Consider the following 23602-nt stretch of genomic DNA (forward strand, 5'->3'; position numbering starts at 1 on the left):
GTTGTTGTTGCCGACATCCCACTAAAAGTGCATGCAATATACACCCCATTAAGCCTGGTACTAGCATGAGATGTACTTCGTTAAGCATATTTTGATAACGAGCAATGTTCGGGAACATAATGAAAGATCTACGCCACTGCTCTATTTTAATAGAAAATTTCAGCGAGTGCAGTTTTCATCATTTTTTGTGTCGAGGTGGTTACGGAAGTGTGTGTCAAAGAGGGTGGTGGGCTGAGGGTTAAAAGCGGATAAGGTAGGGGAGAGTATAATTTGCAATAACACGCCAAAGTGAAATACCATTTAGCCAATTACCAAGTTCTTTTGTATTAGGGTTTTGTTAAACGGAATTGAAAATTGTTAACGTTATGCAGATGGATTCAGAAGGCCATGTGTATGAGTGAGAGAGAGAACTACGTTCGCTCGTGCAGTCTTATAGCATTAAGGTGCTGTAATAATGCCGTCTAATGTAGTTATCGCAATTTATTTTATTTCACCGTGTAGGAGCAAGGCAGGGCATATGGACGAAACAGAGAATTATTATTGGAGGGATATTGAGAGAAATGTATTCTGCATTAAATCTTCCCTTAAAGTTGGTTCAAATGAGCCGGTTATTCAGCAAGTGGCGTAAGTCCAATTTTGCTGTTCTGATATATTTTTTAAATATCGCCACTGTAAATTATGGGAAATACATAGCTTAGGTTTGTAAATGGTTTTGTAAATAAATATGGGCACATTTCCAATTCCTTTAAAAGATATCGAGTTTTGTGTGAGCACTTGTGTAACAATATTTGTAAACGCAGGTAAGCAGAAATATACACCTTAAAAAACTGGAAATACTATCCTGGCCTTAGATAGGATCCGCAAAGATGTATTCCAGGAATCTGTGATGCTTACCAGAAATTATTCTCAGCAAATATTTACTTATTTATTTATTTATTATTTTATTTATTATGTATTTATTTTGAACATAATTGGGCAGCCTTTTATGTCTCATCCTAAGTCAGTTGTTTTCACCTTCATTCTGTTAAATAATACAGATTCTTGTTCCAGTGCCGACTCCTCACCGAAGGTTGTAGCCACATCTATTTTGCGCTTTCCGAATCAGTTTGCCACAGAGTGGATATTAGACCTTCCATGACGCGGATAATCTTATCCACCAACGTTCACATTTTCCTTCTACGAATAATCAGTTGTATCAAATTGTATTTGTCATTATGTGACCGAAATTAGCTGATATACAGCCGTTTGCGAGGGTTAAGACTGTGCATGATTTCCGGGCGCGATGAAGTACCTCCTCACTGATGATGCAGCCTAAACGTAGGATCTTCAAAAACATTCTTAAAAATATGCACATTTCTAAAACCTGCAGTTGGTTGAACTTAAATGTCCAGCCTTCGACGTCGTATACCAGCACTAATAACCCAAAACACCTCACGACACAGAGTGAGTTTCGAATCGGAGGTCAATACTGCTCACATGTTTTAATTTCAGAAACACAATGTTATTTCTGGTTTTGATTTCTATATCCGGACATTTTATGTCGGCCACCAATTCGGCTACTAGAAATGTGACATCCGTTCCAAAGAGTGTCTACCAAAGGTGATAAATACGTTGGTTATTTTTTGTTTGCTGATAACCATTATAATGTTTTATGGCCAAGTTTTTGTTATAAAGTTTAAATCGTCTATAAAAATGAAGGTATTCAAGACATCTTTATGTTTATTTAGATAGAGATCAACGACGACAATCCTGAGAATGTTGATGAGTATGGGAATCAGGGGGAAAATATTAAACTTGGGCGAAAAGAACTATACAACAGAGATTACCAGAAGAATCGTGGTGGTCTAGACATCATTCAGTGTACTCAGTTACATCCTTCGTGAATCAAACTTTCCTTTAAAATTCAAAAGGAAGGTTTACAACACGCCCATCCTACCATGGGCATGAAACTGCGAATTTTACGCTCAAAGCTCGATTCATCTCTTAATTTGACGGAGAAAGATGGAGCGGGCGATGCTGGGGTCAGTTTGAGAGACCGAATATCGAGTATAGAACTAGCAGATACGGAGGAGAAAAGCAGTCATAGACGTGATGAAACGAGTGGCACGACTCAAGTCTGGTCGTGTTGCAAGAAGTGACAACAAATGGACCAAGTCTCTTGTACAGTGGAGACACCAAGATTCACCACGGAGAGTTGGCTCATCCCAGGCCAGTGGAAACTGAATCGAAGCTGTCCAACACAGAACGGTAAGGAAACAACTGGAAGAGACCTATGTTCAGCAGTCGAAGAAAAAGAGAAGACAGAGAAAATCGAATGATATTGGTCTTACTTTTAACGCAAAGCCTTGTTATAGTACTAACACTCTGAATGATGCTGAATTCAAGAGATATAAACAGGGTTTTGACCTCTCTGTCTTGTAGAACGATTAAGGACAGGGCGAGGGTTTTGTTAGAATTATTAGGCATGTTTATATGATTGTGTGCATTAAGAGGTACTAAATCCGAGATTATGAGGGTCTTAATCTTCCTCGTTCCATTTAATGTCACGTCTTTATCATCAAACCGTCTTTATTAGAAGAGAGTATACCAGTAAAACTTCCCATTCCTCAGGAGAAATCTGTCTTAACCACCATCTTTTGAGAGGACTGCGGAATCGCCTGTAAAGAGAAGAGCATTTTCCCAGTCCGTCCCTACAGCAGGGACAAATATTATGTCAAAGAGCAGGTAACACTAGGACTGACAGAGTGTTTTAATTGCAATTGTATTCGTACGTGTACATTTATTTAGGTTCGCAGTAATATAAATTACTAAACTTTGGGTACATACAGTCAATTGAGTGTACTGGCCTGTCAAGAAGGCTGATGTCGAACCAGGTGATGATAATAATATCGAGGGCTTTGAAAAAAAGAAGCAGCAATCCGCAAAGGAGTGAGGCAAGGCTACAGTCTGTTCCCTCTCCTTCTCAATGTTTATACAGAAGAGGCGGTGCCGGAAATCAGAGAGGATTGTGGAAAAGGAATCCCAGTTCACGAAGAGGAAATAAAAACCCTGAGATTTGCTGATAATATTGTTATTTTATCTGAGACTGCAGAAGATCTGGAGAAATTGTATACTGGTATGGACAGAGCCTTGGGGAAAGCGTACGCAAGATGAAAGCAAGTAAGTCCAAAACAAAAGAAATGGAGTGCAGCCGAACTAAGTCAAGTGATGGAGGAAATTTTAGATTAGGAAATGAAATCTTAAAGGAAGTAGATGAATACTCTTAATTATATAATATAATAACCAATGATGCCAGAAGTAGGGAGGACAAAATGCAGACCAGCACAAGCTAAGAAAAGTAATGTTCTCACTTCGAACATTGATATTTGAATTAGAAAGTTGTTTCTGAAGACTTTTAACTTGAGCGTGGCGTGTATGAAAGTGAAGCATAGGCGATAACTAGCACAGAAAGGGAATAGAAGCTTTTGAAATGTGGTATTACAGAAAAATGCTGAAGGTGAGATGAGTAGATCGAATCACGAATGACGAGAATTGGTGAGAAAAGAACGAATTGTCTTAATTTTTGACCAGAAGTAGAGATAGAATGATAGGACACATCTTAAGACACCCAGGAATTGTTCATTTAGTTTTTGAGAGAAGTGTAGACGGTAAAAATGGCGAGAGTAAACCAAGGTATGAATATGTTAAACAGATCGGAGTAGATTTAGGATGTAGTGATTACGCAGAAATTAAAAAAATAGCAAATGATAGGGTGATATGGAGGGCTGCATCAAACCAGTCTACGGACTGATGAACCAAACGACATTATTATTATTATTATTATTATTATTATTATTATTATTATTATTATTATTATTATTATTATTATTATTATTATTATTATTATTATTATTATTATTAAACTGACTTCCTCCTTAAAAGCACTTTTGACATGTTAGGTGACGACTGTATGGTTGCCTCGCTCATAAACATGGAGTTACAGTTGCTCTGAAAGCTTTGCTAATCGGAGATTATTTGCTCCAGTTAATTTAGCTGCGGCAAGGAGGATGAGTTTGATATCGGGCGGCTTCCCTTGTTCCTTTGACACACATCACCATTCAGCGCAAATAATACCCAATATAAACAAACAACAACACAACTCAATCCCCCACACTAGTTCTCTTCGTTTTTGTGTAGGCTATGTGAGTGCGTCGTAAAAGCACTGTAACTTCATCACTGGCGTACGAATTTAAATGGCAATCCACACTCAAACACCACACAATATACCGTAGATCCCCTCCTTTCATTCAATATGCAGAAGTATCATCATCATCATCATCATGAACTCCAATTCCTCGTGGGATACCGTGCGTGCAAACTGTATGTGCCCCTTTCAGTGATCTCTATCTCGATGTCAAAATTCAGTTTAAAGGTGCTACACTTTTAACGTCCTCTCAAATATTCAGTGGTAGTTGACTTGTAATCAAAATAATAATAATAATAATAATAATAATAATAATAATAATAATAATAATAATAATAATAAAAGAAAAGCAAAAAGCAAAGTCATCTCCAAACAGGTCATGAAGTACCATGGAGGAGTGTACGATAAAGGCTTCCACTATCCGTAGCCTCGGCACTTGGTGAGACAGAGTGGTTATCTCTACGCCCGGCCTTCCCGAGAATTAACCTGCTACTCACATTTTGTTCAGACTGAGGGAACCTCAAGAACATGTGAACCTCCAGAAGTGGCAATTAATTTCTTAAATGTTTCGACCATCTAAGAGGGAATCGAACTCACGTACCTTCCGAGTGAACCGAGCACGCACACTTTGCGCCTCTGCCAGACAGGCCCCAAAACAGATAATAATAATAATAATAATAATAATAATAATAATAATAATAATAATAATAATAATAATAATAATAATAATAATAATAATAATAATAATAATAATAATAATAATAATAATATTCGAGACGAATTTTAATATATACAACTATGGTATTTAGCCGTAGAGTTTGCCTCAGGATATTTGTTTTTCTTCTCTTTCACCATCCTTCTTATTATTATTATTTATTATTAATTATTAATTAATTAATAATGATGAATTAATAATAATAATTTTGTAGTACTGAGAGAGTTATTTTCTTAGCCTTTCTTTGTGCATATTTTCCTTCATTTCTTTCGCTGTGGGCTTCTGTTCTTTCATTAATCCAAGTTGATACGGTTGTTTTTTGTCAATTTGGAATTTTGCATCTAAAATGTCACAGTGTGATTCCTGCCAATGTGAGGCCGTTTCTCTTACTTCTCCCATGAAGTTCATATCATCTGGTTTTAACTTTACTCATGTTTTCAGAGAAATTAACTTTACAGTTCAGGATTCTGTCAGGCTTTATCTGAAAAATCTCGAGTTAGTCGTGTATTTGATTCCAACCACTCAACTTTGTTTTTGTCATAGTTCTAGCCGCTAGACCTCTGTCCAGTGCGCATGTGACCTCAAACTGTCGATCTTGTAGTTCACAAGGACGACCTGCGTCGCTCTCCATGGGGGTGAGGGAGGGGGGCTGAAGGGCGCGCTAGGGACGCCATTGAACGGCCATACAATGAAGTGAGTGTCGCAAGCAGACAGTGCCGGGTTCAAACCTGCTTTGTTCTCGGAGGAACATCATCAGTCACCGTCGTGAACATCGATACCGAGCAATGTGAACCTTCCGGGAGAAACGGAGAAAAAACTCTTCATAATGTAACATGATGTCCCCGTGATCGTGAATTGATTGTGAGACAAGAGATGGCATACCGGTGTATGACTGATGGTGCTTCACAACCTCTCTCTTGTGAATACTGTGGCTGTCTATTCCTGTACATTCTGACAGATTTCGCAACGGATGATAAAGACCGGCCTTTCCAAATATTGCACAGAATGCATTATCACGACTTGCTAATCGGAGATAATTTGCTCCAGTCAGCTCTTCAGCCAGAATTTTTATAAATGGTGATTTGTGTGTCGATAATGTCCAGATTAGGAAGAAAATGACATTTTTTTTGCACTTCCTCTATGTCTGTTTATATGTATACTTGTTTGAGTACTATGTATGTTAGGGGCGCACAGCTGTGAGCTTGCATTCCAGACATAGTAGGTTCGAACCCCACTGTCGGCAGCCCTGAAGATGGTTTTCCGTGGGTTCCCATTTCCCATGCTGGGGCTGTACATTCATTAAAGCCACGGCCGCTTCCTTTCCTTTCCTCTCTCGTCGTCGCCGTAAGACCTATCTGTGTCGGGGCGACGTAAAACAAATTGAAATTCATGGCAGGGTGGGCATTCGATCCTGGGACTTCCAGAAGCGAAGGGGACATGTCATAATTCGCTGTTCAAATGAGCACTGAATAGACCTGAGTGAATGAGGATATGAATCAAGTTGAATCAGTCAAAGGCACCACTGCGGACTGTAAAGTGTATTTATGTGTTTAACTGTATGGATATGAATTTGTGAGCTCATTCAATCATGATGCGTGTGAGTCAATTAAGAGGGTGTTGGACTCGTCATTGAGTTAAAACGTTCGGATTACGTCCAGAGTTCATTTCCACAAAGCAGAACTGCAAGTTTTGCAAATTCTCTCCCTTTCTCCCACATAATTCCATCAGTTGTTAGATTTCTCTATTCTTCTCGATGTTGTGCCAGCCGCATTGCCTGTAAGAGTGACGTCCCAGTTAGTATCCATCCAGCGATCGCTCTTTCCAGAGACATTTCCTGTGACCACAAATCTTTCTATGCTCCCTTCTCCACGTCGTATAATGTGGCCAAAGAATTGTAGAATTCTTTGTTTACATGTAGTTGACAACCTTATCTTGCCGGGCTGCGTGACTCAGACGATTGAGGAGGTGGCCTTCTCACCCCAACTTGGCAAGTTCGATCCTGACTCAGTCCGGTGGTATTTGAAGATGCTCAAAACTGTCAGTGTCGTGTGGGTAGATTTACTGGCACGTAAAAGAACAATAACATATATACAACCTAATCTTGATGTATAGATTCTTCAAAATTGACTCGTTTCTACTTAAAGTAGTCCTAGAAATCTGTGTCATCCTTCTCCAACACCACATTTCAAATGCATCGATTTTTTTCTGTTGCTTCAAAGAACGGATTTGCAACGGAAAAAAATGCTGCATATCCATGAATGACATTTCATTAAAACAAACTCCACAGTTCTTGCCCTTCAGGGAAGCAACTGATTGTTAAAAACATCCTAGTGATATGAGCTACGAATTTTAGGTAAGTATAATAACGTATGAGAATATGTTATTTATTCCTGAAAACTAAAATCCTTTACTTAATCATCGTTATCCAGTAGATTAGATTAGCAGTTTGCCTTTTTTTTACCACTACGAGCGCTAATGTGAGTAAATCCATTGTTTCACTTAAGCACCACTACGAGTGCTAAAGTGAGTAAATCCATTGTTTTACTTAAGAACCACTACGAGCGCTAATGTGAGTAAATCCATTGTTTCACTTAAGCACCACTACGAGTGCTAAAGTGAGTAAATCCATTGTTTTACTTAAGAACCACTACGAGCGTTAATGTGAGTAAATCCATTGTTTCACTTAAGCACCACTACGAGCGCTAAAGTGAGTAAATCCATTGTTTCACTTAAACACCACTACGAGCGATAATGTGAGTGAATCCATTGTTTCACTTAAGCACCACTACGAGCGCTAATGTGAGTCAATGCAGAGTTTCACTTAAGCTCTTGTAATTACATTCGGTGTGGACATTTTTGAAAATTCAATGTCTGAGGGTACTGGACCAAGAAACACATTACAGAAATAATTAAATAAGTTAATTTGCCTAGGATTTGAGTCAAAAAGAAAAAGAAACAAGCGGTTTTAAGCTGTCTTTTCGGAACTGCATTTAGACTGGACGTGATTTTCGTTTTTTATTATTTTGGTTTGACAGAGCTGTCCAAGACTTCAGGGCCCTTTAGCTCTTCAACTTTCAACACAATTGAGGAAATTGATTAATTTGACGTTTTTCGTATTATGGGGACCCCTAATTTCTTTGCTAAGAATATTAGAAAAGATAAGAAGGTGTGTTCATTTCATGATTAAGTTAAATCAGCTGATGTGATTACGGTGTATGTAGGTTAGTTCAGCGTCTCTGCCTTCAAATTTACCAAATCAACCTTACAGCTATGTGGCCCAAACCGCGTGGCTAACATGTTTGGTCAGACTGGTAGTAAAACGTGTCGCGTTTACTTAAGCATTCACCAGAAAATTAATATATAGAAGAAACCGGCTAAATCCCACGCGCTGTCAAAATGTATCTTTATCAAGTGAGTGGGGTTGATGAACAACTGACCAACTAATATCTGTCACTATGATTGGGGGAGGGGGCTTAATTGTCAGAGAGTCCCAGATGATTTATAATCCATATCAAAGGGGTTAATATATCGAGATGAATAATTATCGATAATATATTGAGATCGATGGATGGATGGTGGCGTATTAAATGAAGTGAGGAGGAGAGGAGTTTTTATATTTCTTACGATGTTGTTATCCATTAACACTGTGCGCGTATGTATGAGTGGTATAATTGGTGATCCCCGACCGGATACTATGACATGCGATGACACGTTGTAAGCCCACACAATCTGTTTCCGCTTTACGGCTTTTTGGCGCCTGCAGTGGGGGTGTGTTCGAGATCCCCCAGGCTTGCTTCTGACACACAATACAAATCCTGGCCTCTACGGCTACGTGAGAGATAAATCAATACAAAGGGACTCCACACATACACAAACTCGCGTTCCTCAACTCCCTGATTGTGTAAGTTATAGTGCCCTCCAAACATTTAAGAATAACTCTTGTTTTTCTTTAATAAATAAAACCAAACCCCATGGCACTACACCCGTGAAGAGCCTTGGCCTACCAAGCGACCGCTGCTCAGCCCGAAGGCCTGCAGATTACGAGGTGTCGTGTGTTCAGCACGGCGAATCCTCTCGGCGTTATTCTTGGCTTTCTAGACAGGGACCGCTACCTCATTGTCAGATAGCTCCTCAATTCTAATCACGTAGGCTGAGTGGACCTAGAACCAGCCCTCAGATGCAAGTAAAAATCCCTGACCTGGCCCGGAATCCAACTCGGGGCCTTCGGGTAAGAGGCAGGCACGCTACCCCTACACCACGGGGCCGGCAAAAGTGAATTGAGCCAAGGACACGTGGTGTTCCCAAGGGGTCACCCATCCAAGTACTGACCACGCCCAATGTTGCTTAACTGCGGTGATCGGATCAGAACCGCTGCATTCAACATGGTATGGCCGTATACAACGTCTCTCTTATGAACCCAGAACGTCCAGCGGCGTTTCTACTCTCCGAGATCTAAGCAGCTGTACGGGAGGCGCACGCACAGTCCTTGGCCTTGCAAGGAACGTACACAATACCGACCTAGCATCAATAGCCAGTCTGAATCTCCACTGTTAAGGGGAGGCTTTACTGAAATTTGGCCAATTTTTATCACAAACATGGATTTTTCAATTTTGGGCTTTAAAACTTCTGCAGTTCTTCCTCTTCCAAAATATGTCATTACTTTCACCATACCACCATATTCAAAGGGAGGTGCTGAGCACTGGAAGAGCAAGTCCACACCCTCTTCTCTAACTACAACATGCTAAGGATATCTTGGTGTTACATTATGCGTCTGTGGAACAACTGCCATAAGGAAACATGTGTTTCCAAAAACAAATTGGAGCTAGCAGTAATTAAATCTGTGATGGAGTTCGAAATGGGGCGTGTAAAGACCCTCCAAGTTGTGACCAGCATTGACTATCAGTGAGAATCGGGTCCAACAGCAATAAAAGGAACAGAAAGGAAGTTGGTGAAACGGAGAAAAATATCAGAGGAAGAGAGGAAAAGGATGTCTGAAGAGGAAACGTATGGTGCAGGGCAGGCTTAAAGTGAGTATGTTTGTCTGAACTTTTAAGTGCTGTTTTCTCACATTTATAATTTTTCAACATTTCTTCCAATACAAAGGCTCCTTGCGACAATGTTCTTATCGAAGTCAAGTGAAACTTTTAGGAAATCTTCCAGTGTACATAAGGGTTAAATGATACTATTGCATTTTATGGTCAAATGAATATTACTATAATTTTTTCCCCTTAAATTTGCAGTAGTTTTTTTTTCAAATTTTCCAAGTCAGAGAAATTTGAAAATTTGTATCCCCCACACACCTTGTTTAACAACAAAAGTGCATATTATCAATTAATTCTATGAGTGTTTAGGACTAGTTCTGCAAATTTTAGATTGAGAAACGAAAAAAATGTACACAAGGAGTTTTTTCACGTTGCATGGAAATTTTCTTTAAAACAACACATAACTTAAAAACGAATTATCCAATCGTCTCAAATTTTTATGTGATTGTTTCTCTTAAGGGCATGCATAAGTGGTTAAAATTTGGATGCGATTTGTTGAGAAATGTAGAACTTCAGAATTTCAGTGAAGCTTCTCGAACATGGTGAGACAGTTATCATTGCAATATACAGTAATTTTCGTATGTAGAAGTTGTTTTAAGTACGAGTCGGCCTGACGAGTACGCGATGCACTTGTTCAGCAATTTCCTGATAAAGTTCCAGCTTCATGAGCACAGATTCACGTAATTGTAAATAAATTTGAAACTACTGGCTCAGTGCTCAATAAGAAAAACATTCGCGCACACAAACAGTTTTAACAGATGAAAACCTAGATGACATTGGTGCAAAACTTGAAGTCACCGACTAAATCACTCACAAAATTAGCACAAGTAGGGGGTTTTCGTTTCTTCCCCACACATAGCTACAAAGCTGTAAACCGTACAGGTTTACACGGGCCCATTGTTTAAAACCTCCTGATCCAGCCACAAGAGTGAGATATTGTGAGTGGTATCTTGCATCATTGAATGATTGTTTGTCCGACCCACAGCTTGTGTTCTTTTTTGGGAGCCCTGGTTTCATCTTAATGGTCGTGTGAACAGTCATGACTAGACTTCGGATTTTTAGGTGGTAATAGGTTAGAATGCAAACTGATTTGGTTAATAGGAAGTGTCGCACAACCCGCTCTTCGATACTGTAGCAAGAGTAACATAAATTCTAGGAGTTCTATAGGCCGTACTCCTAATGTCTATGCAAACCTCATAGCATAACTGTTGTACACGGTAGGTACACTTCTTATTGGCTTAAATAAGTTTGCAGTCTAACCAATCAGAACCTAAAAATCCGGGCTTTAGTCATGACTCTAGCTACTGGTGTGCAGATAATCCTAATGGTGTTTATGAAGTCCCTTATTATAAATCATGACACTTCCAGCATCTTTTATAAGATAAGGTACTGTGCTCTTGAATTTTTGTTACGGACTGTATGTGTAGTACTTGTGGCTGTTACATGCCATCGACCACACCATCATTATAAACTTTTTAATATTTATTTTCAAAAAATAGCTTTTTAACAATTTTTATGACCACCAAGTGCAGCCTCGGTATGAACATGCAAGGCAACTCTCCCCCATCCAACACCACTCTTTCACTTTTTTTTGTTCCTGTGGAGCATTATCAATTTACAGAAACCGATTGATATTTTTTTCATATAATTATGAGTTTCATTTCAATGTTTTTAAATACCGCCGCGCTTCATAATAAGCCAGGCGCTAATGTTTTGCTAAATGAGGGATTGATGGTGTTTAGTGACGGATATCAGGGAGATATATCTCTCTGTGTGGCTGGAAATAAAACGTGGCCTCCAAGTTCCATATTGCTTTGTTAAAAAATCCCTTTTTAAAATACTGTTATATTCATAACAGTTGCACCATCATTAATATATTAAAAACATGTAGAGCGTCGCAGTTAACGGTTTCTAAGTCTCCGTATTTTCGTTCACCTTAAATCACTCTGCTATTAGAAGCCATGTAACACAGTTTCTTTCAAATATATTCCAGTTTTCTCTGACATTAACTTCAATATAGAGCCCAGCTTCTTGGGTGAATGTTCAGTAAAATGGGCTTCGGTTCAAGGGATTTCGGGTTCAATTCCAGGTCGGAACGGGGATTTTATTCAAGTTTCATATATTCCTCTGCCTCGGGAACTGTGTGTTTGTGATCTTAATAATCTCATCTTCACATACAGACACGAAACATCTCGCTACGAACCACCACAGAAACACAGTGTAGCGAACATATCACTCCACGTAAGGTTGGCGTCGGGAAGGGCAGCTGGCGAAGAGACTGGGGGAAAGGCCAGGAAGAAGATTAATTATAATATAGGGTTTTTGTAGACATGTGTTGGAAAGAAAGAGAGGACAGTTGGATAGAGGGCAAAATTGTATTCTTCCACTCTTTTCTTTCTAACATTCTTTTTTCTTTCTTCCTTCCTTTCTTTCTTTATTGCCGGGCTGAGTAGCTCAGACGGTTGAAGAGCTGGTTTTCTGACCCCAACTTGGCAGGTTCGATCCTGGCTCGGTCCGGTGGTATTTAAAGGTGCTGAAATACGTCAGCCTCTTGTCGGTAGATTTACTGGCACGTACAAAACTCCTGCTTGACTAAATTCTGGCACCTCGGCGTCTCCAAAAACCATAAAAGTAGTTAGTAGGACGAAAAGCAAGTAACATTATTATTATTATTATTATTATTATTATTATTATTATTGTTATTAATCTCTTCCTTACTCCTCTTTATCCTTCTTTGAAAATAATTATCTCCTTCATCTTCTCCGAGTTGTCTTTTCTTTATACAGGGCCACTGTAGATGATTCGGTGAACACCTACGGCACGCGATACCAAATTCACATTCTAGATCCCGCCCGAGTTAGTCGATTTTTTTTCAAGTATTGTCGAAATTCTAGGCGCTCGACGCCGGTGTTATTGATATAATAGAGATCTCTGGCGGCGCATTAAATGCCATCAGAATTTTGTTTCTTCGAAGTTCCTTAACGTGCCGGAAGAGAACGAAACGAAGTTGTCGCTTCAAATACCTGCAAGCGCCTCCGAACTTAGCAGGTATCGAACCCGCTATCTTGGGAACATGACAGTGACCCTTCCGTTTCATTAGACAACATACTAATTATAATAAAGGTCAGAATATTCTTCCTTTTTTCTTTAAAAACCAAGCCAAACTCCATAACGCAACAGCCCCGAAGGGCCATTGCCTACCAAGTGACGGCTGGTGAGCCCGAAGGACTGCAGATTACGAGGTAACGTGTGGTCCGCACTGCGAATCCTCTCGGCTATTATCTTGGTTTTCTAGTCCGGGTCCTCCACTTCACTGTCAGATAGCGCCTAAATTGTAATCACGTAGGCTGAGTGGATCTCGAACCAGCCCTCAGATCCATATAAAACTCCCTGACCTGGTCGGAAATCCAACCCGAGGCCTCTGAGTAAGAGGCATACACGCTACCCCTACACCGCGGGGCCGGCTTAATTGTTTACAAGGGGCTCAAAAAGTAACCACCGAGAAAACTGTCTTAATTTATTAGGCTCAGGAATATTATATTAAAATGTTGGCACCACTGTCTTGTATTATTACATAAGAAAATAAGTGTATTAGTTAGCAATATCCGGCCACTGTCAGCGCTGTTGGAGAGGGAGTGTGGGATGGACAGACGAAGGGAAGAGGGTGGGGGTTTGGACGCGGCAATTTCCTGTGAAATATTTTGAGACGCCAATTCTTCACCGCACGCGACACGAGTGTCAACACAAATTCATCATGTGAGACGAGCAGGGGGACAGCTAGGACAGTATTGTCCAGCACACGCACTGCTTCAGACATTTCCCTGGAACAGAGAGAGGCTTGTTCGACTTGTGAGCTCAAGACTGTGCGTTAAACCTCAGCCCAGGCTGGCCAGATTTCAGAGAGGAGAAGTAGGAACAATGTACGAACAATAAATTTTTGGTAAAACAATGGATCATCATATTAAAAATTGTATTAGATGTTGTGTAGTTACCCTGAGGAGTAACGGCAACTATACCCGTAATATTAAAAAAAGAAGCATTTTGACAGATAGGGCCGGAGGGAGGAGCACTGCACGGTGTTGCCACATTCCTACATTCCTTTTTCCTTCCCTTCGCATCCGGCTCACTTGTTCGTTAATACCGCAGTGTTCTGTTGTACCGTAACTCAGAAGTGAGAGCCAACACGAGCTGGCCAGCAGGCTTATCTCCATGGCAACCGCAGTGGGTCCATGACAACCATAGACCCTAATCCCATCTCCCCACCCAGGCAGGCAATAAACGGACCTCCCTCTATGAACTGTCACAACGCATCTTTCAATATTATAACTATACATATTCTTATACCACTTGCTAACATCATTACTTCACGAAACAGTGACTCGGAACATTTCAGTAGAAGTTCGTCCACACCAGCCACCCTTCATAATTTATCATCGTTCTTAAATTTTCTCCTCGATGATGAGTTGGAGAAGTTCATATCGTTTACCGCTCATGATGTGCCTGAGCTTTCGCTCCTTGATGGTTGTTAGAAGCTCTTTTTTGAGGACACCCTCTTTGGTCTTCCTTTCCACCCAGGATACTCGAAGCATTCTTCTGTACATTTCGAAAGCTTCAATCCACCTCTCCAGCAAAGGGCTGAACGTCCAGCCTTCAAATCCATACAGAAGGGCAGGGAACTCACAGTGTCTAGGCTCAGGAAATTTGATACACAGGTATATAAACAAATTAATATTTTATCACTTCAGTGTAAATTTTCCAACAATTTGTGTAAGGAAGTACTATCTTTCGAAAATCACTGCAAATTTCATCGTAATTGATTTGAACATACAAACATGTTTTAATAGATCAACAGTAAATCTCTTATGGTCATCCTTCCTTTTTCTTTCTTAAGGGGTTTACCCTCCAGGCTTAGCTTTACCTCGAAATGTTCCACCTCAAGAGCAGTGTCCTGGAGCGTGAGAATTTTGATCGGGGATACAACTGGAACGGAGGACCTGTACCTCACCCAGGCGGCCTCACCTGCTATGGTGATCAGGGATCTTGTTGGAGAAGGGAACATTGAACGGGATAGGCAGGAAAGTGGTAAGGAAGCGGCCATGACCTTAAGTTATGTACCATCCCAGCATTTTCCTGGAGAAGTGGGGAAACCACAGAAAACCACTTCGAGGATGGCTGAGTTGGGAATCGAACTGCCCCCTCCCCCAATCATTTGACCCCCTGAGGCTGAGTGGACTTCATTCCAGTCTTTGTACCACGTTTCAATTTTCGTGGCAGAGCCGGGAATCGAACCCGGGCCTCCACGACTGCTTCCTTCCCATTCCTAGGTCTTTCCCATCGTCGCCATTAAGAGATATCTGTCTTGGTACGACGTAAAACAAATTCTAAAATGATTCTTAATATTATAGTCCGCCTCTGTGGTGTAATGGGTAGCGTGATTAGCTGCCACCTTCGGAGACCCCGGTTCGATTTCCGGCTCTGCCACGAAATATGAAAAGTGGTACGATGACTGGAACGAAGTCCACTCAGCCTCGGGAGGTCAACTGAGTAGAGGTTGGCTCGATTCCCACCTCAGCCATCCTGGAAGTGGTTTTCCGTGGTTTCCCACTTCTCCTCCAGTCAAATGCCGGGATGGTACCTAACTAAAGGCCAGAGCCGCTTCCTTCCCCCTTCCTTGTCTATCCCTTCCAATCTTCCCAACCCCTCTAAAAGGCACCTCTTCAGCATAGAACATCAGGCCGCCTGGGCGAGGTAATGGTCATTCTACCCAGTTGTATCCCCAACCCGACTCACGCTCCAGGACACAGCCCTTGAGGCGGTAGAAGTGGGAGGATCCTTCGCTGAAAAACCAACCTTGGTGGGTAAACAGATTAGGAAGAAAGAAGAAAGATTATTATTATTATTATTATTATTATTATTATTATTATTATTATTATTATTATTATATATTTTGCGAATGAGCCCATTAGGACTACGCAAAGTACTTAGAGACAGGCATTTGCCTTTCTTTGTGCCCACACTTCCTTCATTCGTTTGCTGTGTGCTTCTTTTCTCTCTTGAGACCATGTTGTTCCGGTCTTCTTCTTTGGTTTTTCCTCTCGGTCAACTTGCCACTAATGAACTTTGGTTCTGAAGATAACCCGGCTTTGGATATCTTCAGGTGTAATTCCTGCCAGTTTGAGATCTGTTTTAATTTCGCCAATCCATTTTATTGTGTCCCTTTTGGCTTTACTTCGGTTTTCATAAAATTCAACTATTTGCTTGGTAAGTCTATCTGGGTTCATCCTTTTTATATGTCCAAAGAATCTTAATCTGCGTTTTCTGATGTCGCTGTGAATGTTAGAAAATTGTTTGATTTCCTGTTTCCCTCTAAGGCGGTACTGTTCATCTACGAGTTTTGGACCTAAAATTTTTCTAATGATCTTGCGTTCCTTTTTCTGAATATTTTCTAGATCAGTTTTCCTGTTCAAAATTAGTGTCTCTGATCCATAGAGGCATTCTGGTTTTATATTATTATTATTATTATTATTATTATTATTATTATTATTATTATTATTATTACTATTATTATTGTTCTTTCATATACTGATATCTTCTTCCCCAGGCCAGCACGGTTTCTATATTCATGACAGTAGCACCTTCATATGCCTTGAGAACTCACAAGGGTAAAATAACCATTTGGCAATTCTCTCTTTTTCTTTTTTAAGTTCACAAACTCCCTATCGAGTAACAAATTACTACCATAGTTCTAACGATGAATTTTCAGAATTGAAAAAATAAAAATTGTCCCTTGCATAAAAAGCTATTAAAAAGTGTGATGATGCATCTATCTGCTGTCAAAAGTGGTTATAATGTGTGGCGTTTTAGGTACAATATGACACCAAATCCCAGTTCTGGCTTCATATCGCACCGCTAATTAGTTCCCGAGGGGATGACGCGGGGGAGGAGGGGGAGGTTACGGTGGCAGCAAATAAATCAACCAACAATGGGACACCGATCGCCATCATCATAATCATCGCCGGCTTAAGCAGGCGACAGTTTTAATTTTAAAAATCACTGTGCAAGTCTTTTTCATCATCCGCACCGTGCACCCTCCTTCTATTAGCCAGTGACATGCAGTATGAAGCCGTTATTTATACTTTCATCAAACTGATATTTATTGTAACATGATCGAGTTATTTTTTGTTCGTTTTCTTTTCTTTCTGGGTCGCTCATTTTGCATTAATAAAATTGATGGAATTTGAGATCATATTACCCCTCACCATGCATCCATAAAAATGAGTTTATGGTCGACACAGATGCAGAAGTTTCGTTAACAGATTTACAAACATTGGTCCTTAGCCCAGCTTGAGTAGCCCTGGCCAAACATAATTTATCAACATATAAGCGTATGTTGATGACTTTATCCAATTAGAGACTGAATCGAAAAAACTGCGAAATGGTTATTGTTACCCTTATGAGTTCTCAAGACGTGTGAAGGTGCTGCTGTAATGAACATAGAAACCGAGCTGACCAGATGATAGGGAAGACGATATCAATGTATGAAAGGATAATAATATTATAAGTAACATTTCTAGCGTAATTTTGTTTAAAAGGGACTTGAGAATATTAACGGTAGGTTAATTATTTCAAGAACTTAGGATGCGTATGTTCCCCGAAAGATCCTAGACCTGTGGTAAAAAATCGAACCAATGTGCAGCAATGTTGAAGCAGTGAACATATAATTACGATAGATTATAAGCAGAAAATGTCTTAAATATTTTGTTGCGTTTTCAGGCCATATCTGGAAGTGATGTCTTTGATGAACATTTAGTATGCACCGTTGAGACGAGTGGAGAAGCAAAACTTACCAAGAGAAATAATTCGTACGCCGTAGATGGTAAGAGAAACATAGGATAAATATATGGTTAGACTCAATTGTTAGAGATTTCGACGTAAGAAACGTGGAGTTTTCTTCATTTGCAGACTCTTGTGGATTGAGCACTGGAAAGCATAATGCTATGAAATGAAAATCTAATGTAGCCTAGGAAAGAGGTGAAGAGGACAATAAACGAAGGATAAGAAGGACAGGTAGAACAGAGAAGTCTAGAAGGGAAGATCAGTTTAATAAAGTTACATAGACAAAGTAAATGGTCGAATTCTTAGTATACGTAACGATATGATGTTTTTGCTATTAACGATAATAACGAAATTTAGGGGGGGGGGGGAATGTACTCTGATAAAATTGTCAAATTTCCTTTATGAGAAAATAAAATTATTGTAATTATGTGTTCCAATAAATTAAAATCAAATTGATAACGGATTAATCGGAACAAATCGTTTTGGGGAGACATCTATATGGAATTGGGGAGTGGACAAGTGTAGGATTCAGTGCATGAAAAGGGGAAACTGCCTCAGGGCCTATGAAATTACCACGAACGGAATAATTTCCCCAAAGTATGATGAGATGAGGACTCTTTGATAAAAGAGCCTTCTATATGTCTCTCAGTCATGGCCGTCCATGAGTACTTCACATCGCAGCGTGCACGGTTGCTAGGTAACGTCGCGTCACACATATGGTACCGCTAATTTCAGATGAAGTCCAGCCATAACACATATTTATGTCAAAATAGAAACAATTGTCAGTGAAGTACAAACATGAACTTAATTACATTTATTCTTGAAGTATATTATGTCAACTGTCCCGTAATAATGACCCTGTAATCATGAAATTAATAATTGAAAACATATTATTTTGGAAATTCTTTTCGGAAACTTACCAACTGTCCTTCAGATAATATAAGTATGAGACAAGTACAGACAAAAAGAAATAAGTAAAGTAACACTTTAATGACATCTAGTTTAACAGCAAGACTAAGTCCAATTCACCTAACATTAGAACACTATGGACAGTGACAGAACTCTGAAATGCCTTCTGTATTATTTTTCTACCGGCTATTTTAATTAGTGCTATTTTATGCTCTTTGAGTTTCTTACGTGTGTCTAGCTACGGAAGACCCAGACAAGAGTGGAAAGTAGTACTAGTTATTTGAATATATATATTTTTTTAAATTTTACAGCTGTAAACATTTCTGTATCGATTAGATTGAACATCGCCCCTTTTAACTTAGTTACTATATCCATTAAGGAATCATCAGTACGCACAAACATGAAATTTATATCTTATTATATCTAAAGTTTAGTAATATGTAGAGCCCGGGAGTTAGGAAAAATGCCTTTTTTGTATTTATATCGAAATATTAAATAGGCACAAACATATTTCCGTATGTTTGGGAACGACAGGATCAGATTTTATTTTCCCTTGTTTGCCTATTTTAGCTCCGGTGCCTCTTTTGAGATGTTGTGGATATTTTCTGCTGTTATTTATTCAAAATAAACAATGGAAAGAAAAGAAACTATTTTTTAAAAACAGACTTTCAACGTATTAGGTCGTGTTACGTACATGTAGTACGTGTTGAGGAGATGTTAAGTACAGAACAAAAATGGCCAGCCGGACACCAGTGGGGTCCGAACCCACAACCTCCCGATTTCGCGTCGGTTGCTCTACCAATTGAGCTATGGTGGCCTAGGCCATCTTTGTTCTGTTTGAAAGGATCTGAGCTACAGGTCTGGCACAGCTGCTAGCATATTGTAGAGTGCGTTTAAGTCGCCCGTTGTGGGGCATGTCAATGTCAATGCGGTCGTGAAAATTCAATATTCATTAAAAGAAACTATGATTCCAATGTACTGTGTTAATGGTAAATAATACAGTTTCATTTTAACTTAATAGATAAAAATTATTATTTATTATTTATCGTATGATGTACACAGAAAGATTATATAAATAAGTATGCAATATATACACAATATATACAAACAGAAGCCTATAGTTCCAAATCAAGCCCTTTGATCCATTTTAAGGCCTCCTCAGTTGCGTTAAGAATGTCCTCCAAAGGACCTTGAAATGCTCTCTGTGGACACTCGACAATTACATGGTGGATGGTCTGTGAGGTAGCTCCACAATCACACCCAGGAGACTTCTGCCAGCCCCATTTATAAAGAGTATAGCCGCATCTTCCTTGATTGACTCTAATCCTGTTTAGAGTCCTCCATTGACGTCTGGGTAGATGGAATCCGGGAGGTTGAACATGAGGTAGGGTCACAAGATGTTGATTGGGAACAGAAGACTGTTGCCATTGATGTAACCAGGCGTTCGTGATGGAGAACCCAGATTCTTCCAGTGTAAGTGCAGCGCGCCAGGATGGAGATCTAGACTTAAGTCGTGGAGAGGCAAATTGATTAATATCTTGATGAACGGGGAGGTTGGAGTCCTGGCTGATCTTCTTCCACAATTTTAGAAGAGCTTCAGACCTTCTTAAGCAAGGCGGTGGAATATTGCTGAGTGTAGGCAGCCAGGCCACGTTTGTAGAGCGAATGCAACCAGTTATAATGCGCATTGCTTGATTTAGTTGAGCATCAATCTTCGCAGTATGAGCACTGTTCAGCCAAGTTGAAGCGCAGTATTCGGCAACTGAATAGCAAAGGGATAGAGCAGTAGATCTCAACACTTGGTTGTTTGCGCCCCAAGAGGTGCCGGCTAATTTTTGAAGGATATTATTCCGACTTTTAATCTTGGCGGCTGTGTTGTTAATATGATGTTTATATGTTAGGGATCTGTCTAATGTGACTCCTAAATATTTTGGGAAGGGACAATGCTGTAAGGATTGATTTCTGATTGTTATTGAAGGCTTGTAGTTGGCAAATTTATTTCTGAGATGGAACACAGATACAACAGTCTTTTGGAGGTTTGGACGAAGACACCATTTTTGGAAATATGTGTCTAGCTTTTTTAGATCTGCTGTAAGTATTTGTTCAGCTTCTGGAAAACTTGGTGTTTGACTAACCAGTAGTATATCATCTGCGTAAATAAATTTCCTGGACTTAGTTGCTGGTAAGTCAGCAGTATAGAGGTTGAAAAGTAAGGGTGCCAGAACAGATCCTTGTGGAAGTCCATCATTCAGTTTGTAGATTTTGCTTACTGCATCATCCGAGAAGATCTGAAAGTTTCTGTTGCTAATCATATTGCCAATGAGATTTGTAAGCTTGACACAGGGGATGGCAGAGATAAGTTTTAGCAGAAGCCCTTCTCGCCAAACAGTATCATAGGCTGCTGATAAGTCTAAGAATACAGCCATCAATAATCTCCTTCCCACAGAACAAGCTGGCTTCAGACCTGGAAGAAATTGCGATGACCAAATTTTTGCTTTGACTTCTCATATTGAAAATGGATTTGAGAATCGGAAGATTAGTATAGATAAAAATGATATTTATTTTAATATTACACAAATCGCTGCTGAAAACTCACTCCACAAGCCAGATAGTCGAGAGGTTAGCCAGGTCCCGTTCCTGCTACGTAAGATTAAGTGGTGGTGATGATAATTATTTTAAGAGAAAGAATAACTTGGTAAGGACAGACTCAGCTAGGGGAAGCGTGGTCTCTAACCCACACTCCCAAGTTGAGAGCTCCTGTACACTCTTTCCAGTTGCCTCTTACGAAAGGCAGGGGATACCGTTGATGCTATTCTGTGAACCCCCACTCATAGGGGACGTATTGATGAGTAGTAAAACTGGATGCAGATGTGCATTAAGTGACTTACATTAAATAATCTTTATTATTTTAGTCCCATTTTTGTCATTTAAGAGCCTATTTTAATTATTTTATTTCCTATTTTCTAAATTTTAAGGCGACACTACGGAGATAAAAATATAATTTTACCTAATGCATGGGTTTTCACGTAAATTTGTGGGAATGTCACCTACATAAAAGTAGAGATATCACGAACATTTCTTTCATATACAATTAATAGTTTTCCAAAATATTTTTTAAAATTTTTAATTCCATACTTTCATGAAATTTAATTAACATGTTAATATAAATTCGTAATTACGTAGATAACAGTTATTTTAAAAGCACTACGTATCGATTTTTCTGTACATAACTTACATAAGGGGATATATCGTACTAAAGTTTGTGTAATTTTTACGTTCCTAAATTTTGGACCTAAAAATCCCTACTACGTGAAAAAATTCTGCAATCAAGAACTCCGTAGGCAGGTTTCTTAATATAGTTGTGATACATATACCATACAACTTTAGTTACATTTGGCAGAATATTATGGGAGAAAATGGGATTCAAATGTCAAATTACAATTGGCAAACAACGCATTATTAGAGTGATAAATTGTTTGAATTCAGCGGAATAACTTCGCGACAAGAAAAAAGAAACTCAATCCTTTCAATTTCAGCCATAAAAAAATTCACCAAATTGATCAAAATATCGATTTTTATCGCCGGAGTGTCGCCTTAAGTGCTTAATTACCTGCCTATTTTTGCCAAAATAAATGCCTGAACTTCCGGGCTCTGGTGATAAGATTATATTCTAACCCTGAGTTTATTGAAATATGAAAGAATGTCGTTAGAATATGAGTCAGGAAAAAATACGAAAACAAAATACTTTTGGAGTGCACTGTACTAATCCGGGGATTTCCCGCCTGACAGACGTCTTCCTCTTCTCCTTTACTCCCCAGCCGACACACGGGATTTCATTTCTGCCATATCAAAAAGAAAATGTGAAATCTTTTCATCAGTTCCTTTATGCTAATAGCATTCAATATTATATGAGATGAAAAAGACAGAAAAAAAAAAGAGAAGATGGATATCATCGCCATTGATAACATTTTTATTAATATTACTCTTCCCCACGTCAATCTCAAACTGATCCTCCTTCTTTAACCTGCATCCGATCAAAAGTGGGTTTTACTTACCATTCTACGAACAGAAAGAGAAGTGATCCCCATTGCATATCAACGTGGCTATTCTGAGCCCGCCTTTTCTGAGAGACGGCAGCGTGGCTCTAAAGGAAGGGATTGTAATTAATTTCTGAAAAGAGTTGAATGATGAAAGGCGCACTCCTAGGCTCGCTGCTACACAGTACTCGGTGAAATGTTTCAAGCCGTCCCGCAAGATGGCCGTACGCTGTACGTTCTCTTCACGTACACTTTATTTCGTGCTTGGTAATAATAATAACTGTCCTGGAAACACACGAAGTGAACTCTGTGTCTTAAAAAATCCCGTTTCCTCTAGTATAATAAAGGTTTTTTTCTCTCATTCCTTTTCCAGTATTTTACTAGCTAAATTAGCCGTTCTTCGTATCGATTTATAAGCAAGGATTACAGTTTTTGTAAATATTAGGTTTAGCCTATAACCGAAGACAATAGATGCACCATGGAAATTAAAAGAAGAATAAGTCTTGCTAAACAGGTCTTTCGAAATAAATATTTTAACAAATACCCATATAAATTTTAGAAACAAAAAAGGCTTTTGTAAAATCCTGTGTCTGGAGTGTACTACTTTACGGTTGTGAGAGTTGAGCTGTTAGCAAAAAGGAAAGAGATTCATTGGAAGCAAATGAATTATGGATTTGTAGACAAATTACGAGGACATGCTGACTGAAAAAAAGACAAATGGAGATGTTCTAAAGGAAGTCAATGAGCAACGGAGCGTGATAAAGGATTAACAATCATTGGTCCTTAGCCCAGCTTGAGTAGCCCTGGCAAAACATAATTTATCAACATATTAGCGTATGTTGATGACTTTATCCAATTATGAATCGAAAACAATTGCGAA

At 39.3% G+C, this 23602-nt stretch overlaps 1 protein-coding gene and 1 pseudogene across 1 annotated transcript in view; both read right to left on the reverse strand.

Annotated features, from left to right (window-relative positions):
• Positions 1 to 23602, reverse strand: part of dac (dachshund) — a 1035159-nt gene that overhangs the window by 216867 nt on the left and 794690 nt on the right. The window lies entirely within an intron of this gene.
• On the reverse strand, positions 9179 to 9297 carry LOC136881354 (5S ribosomal RNA; annotated as a pseudogene).

The sequence above is a fragment of the Anabrus simplex genome, chromosome 9 (assembly GCF_040414725.1).
Source record: "Anabrus simplex isolate iqAnaSimp1 chromosome 9, ASM4041472v1, whole genome shotgun sequence".
Lineage (NCBI taxonomy): Eukaryota > Metazoa > Arthropoda > Insecta > Orthoptera > Tettigoniidae > Anabrus > Anabrus simplex.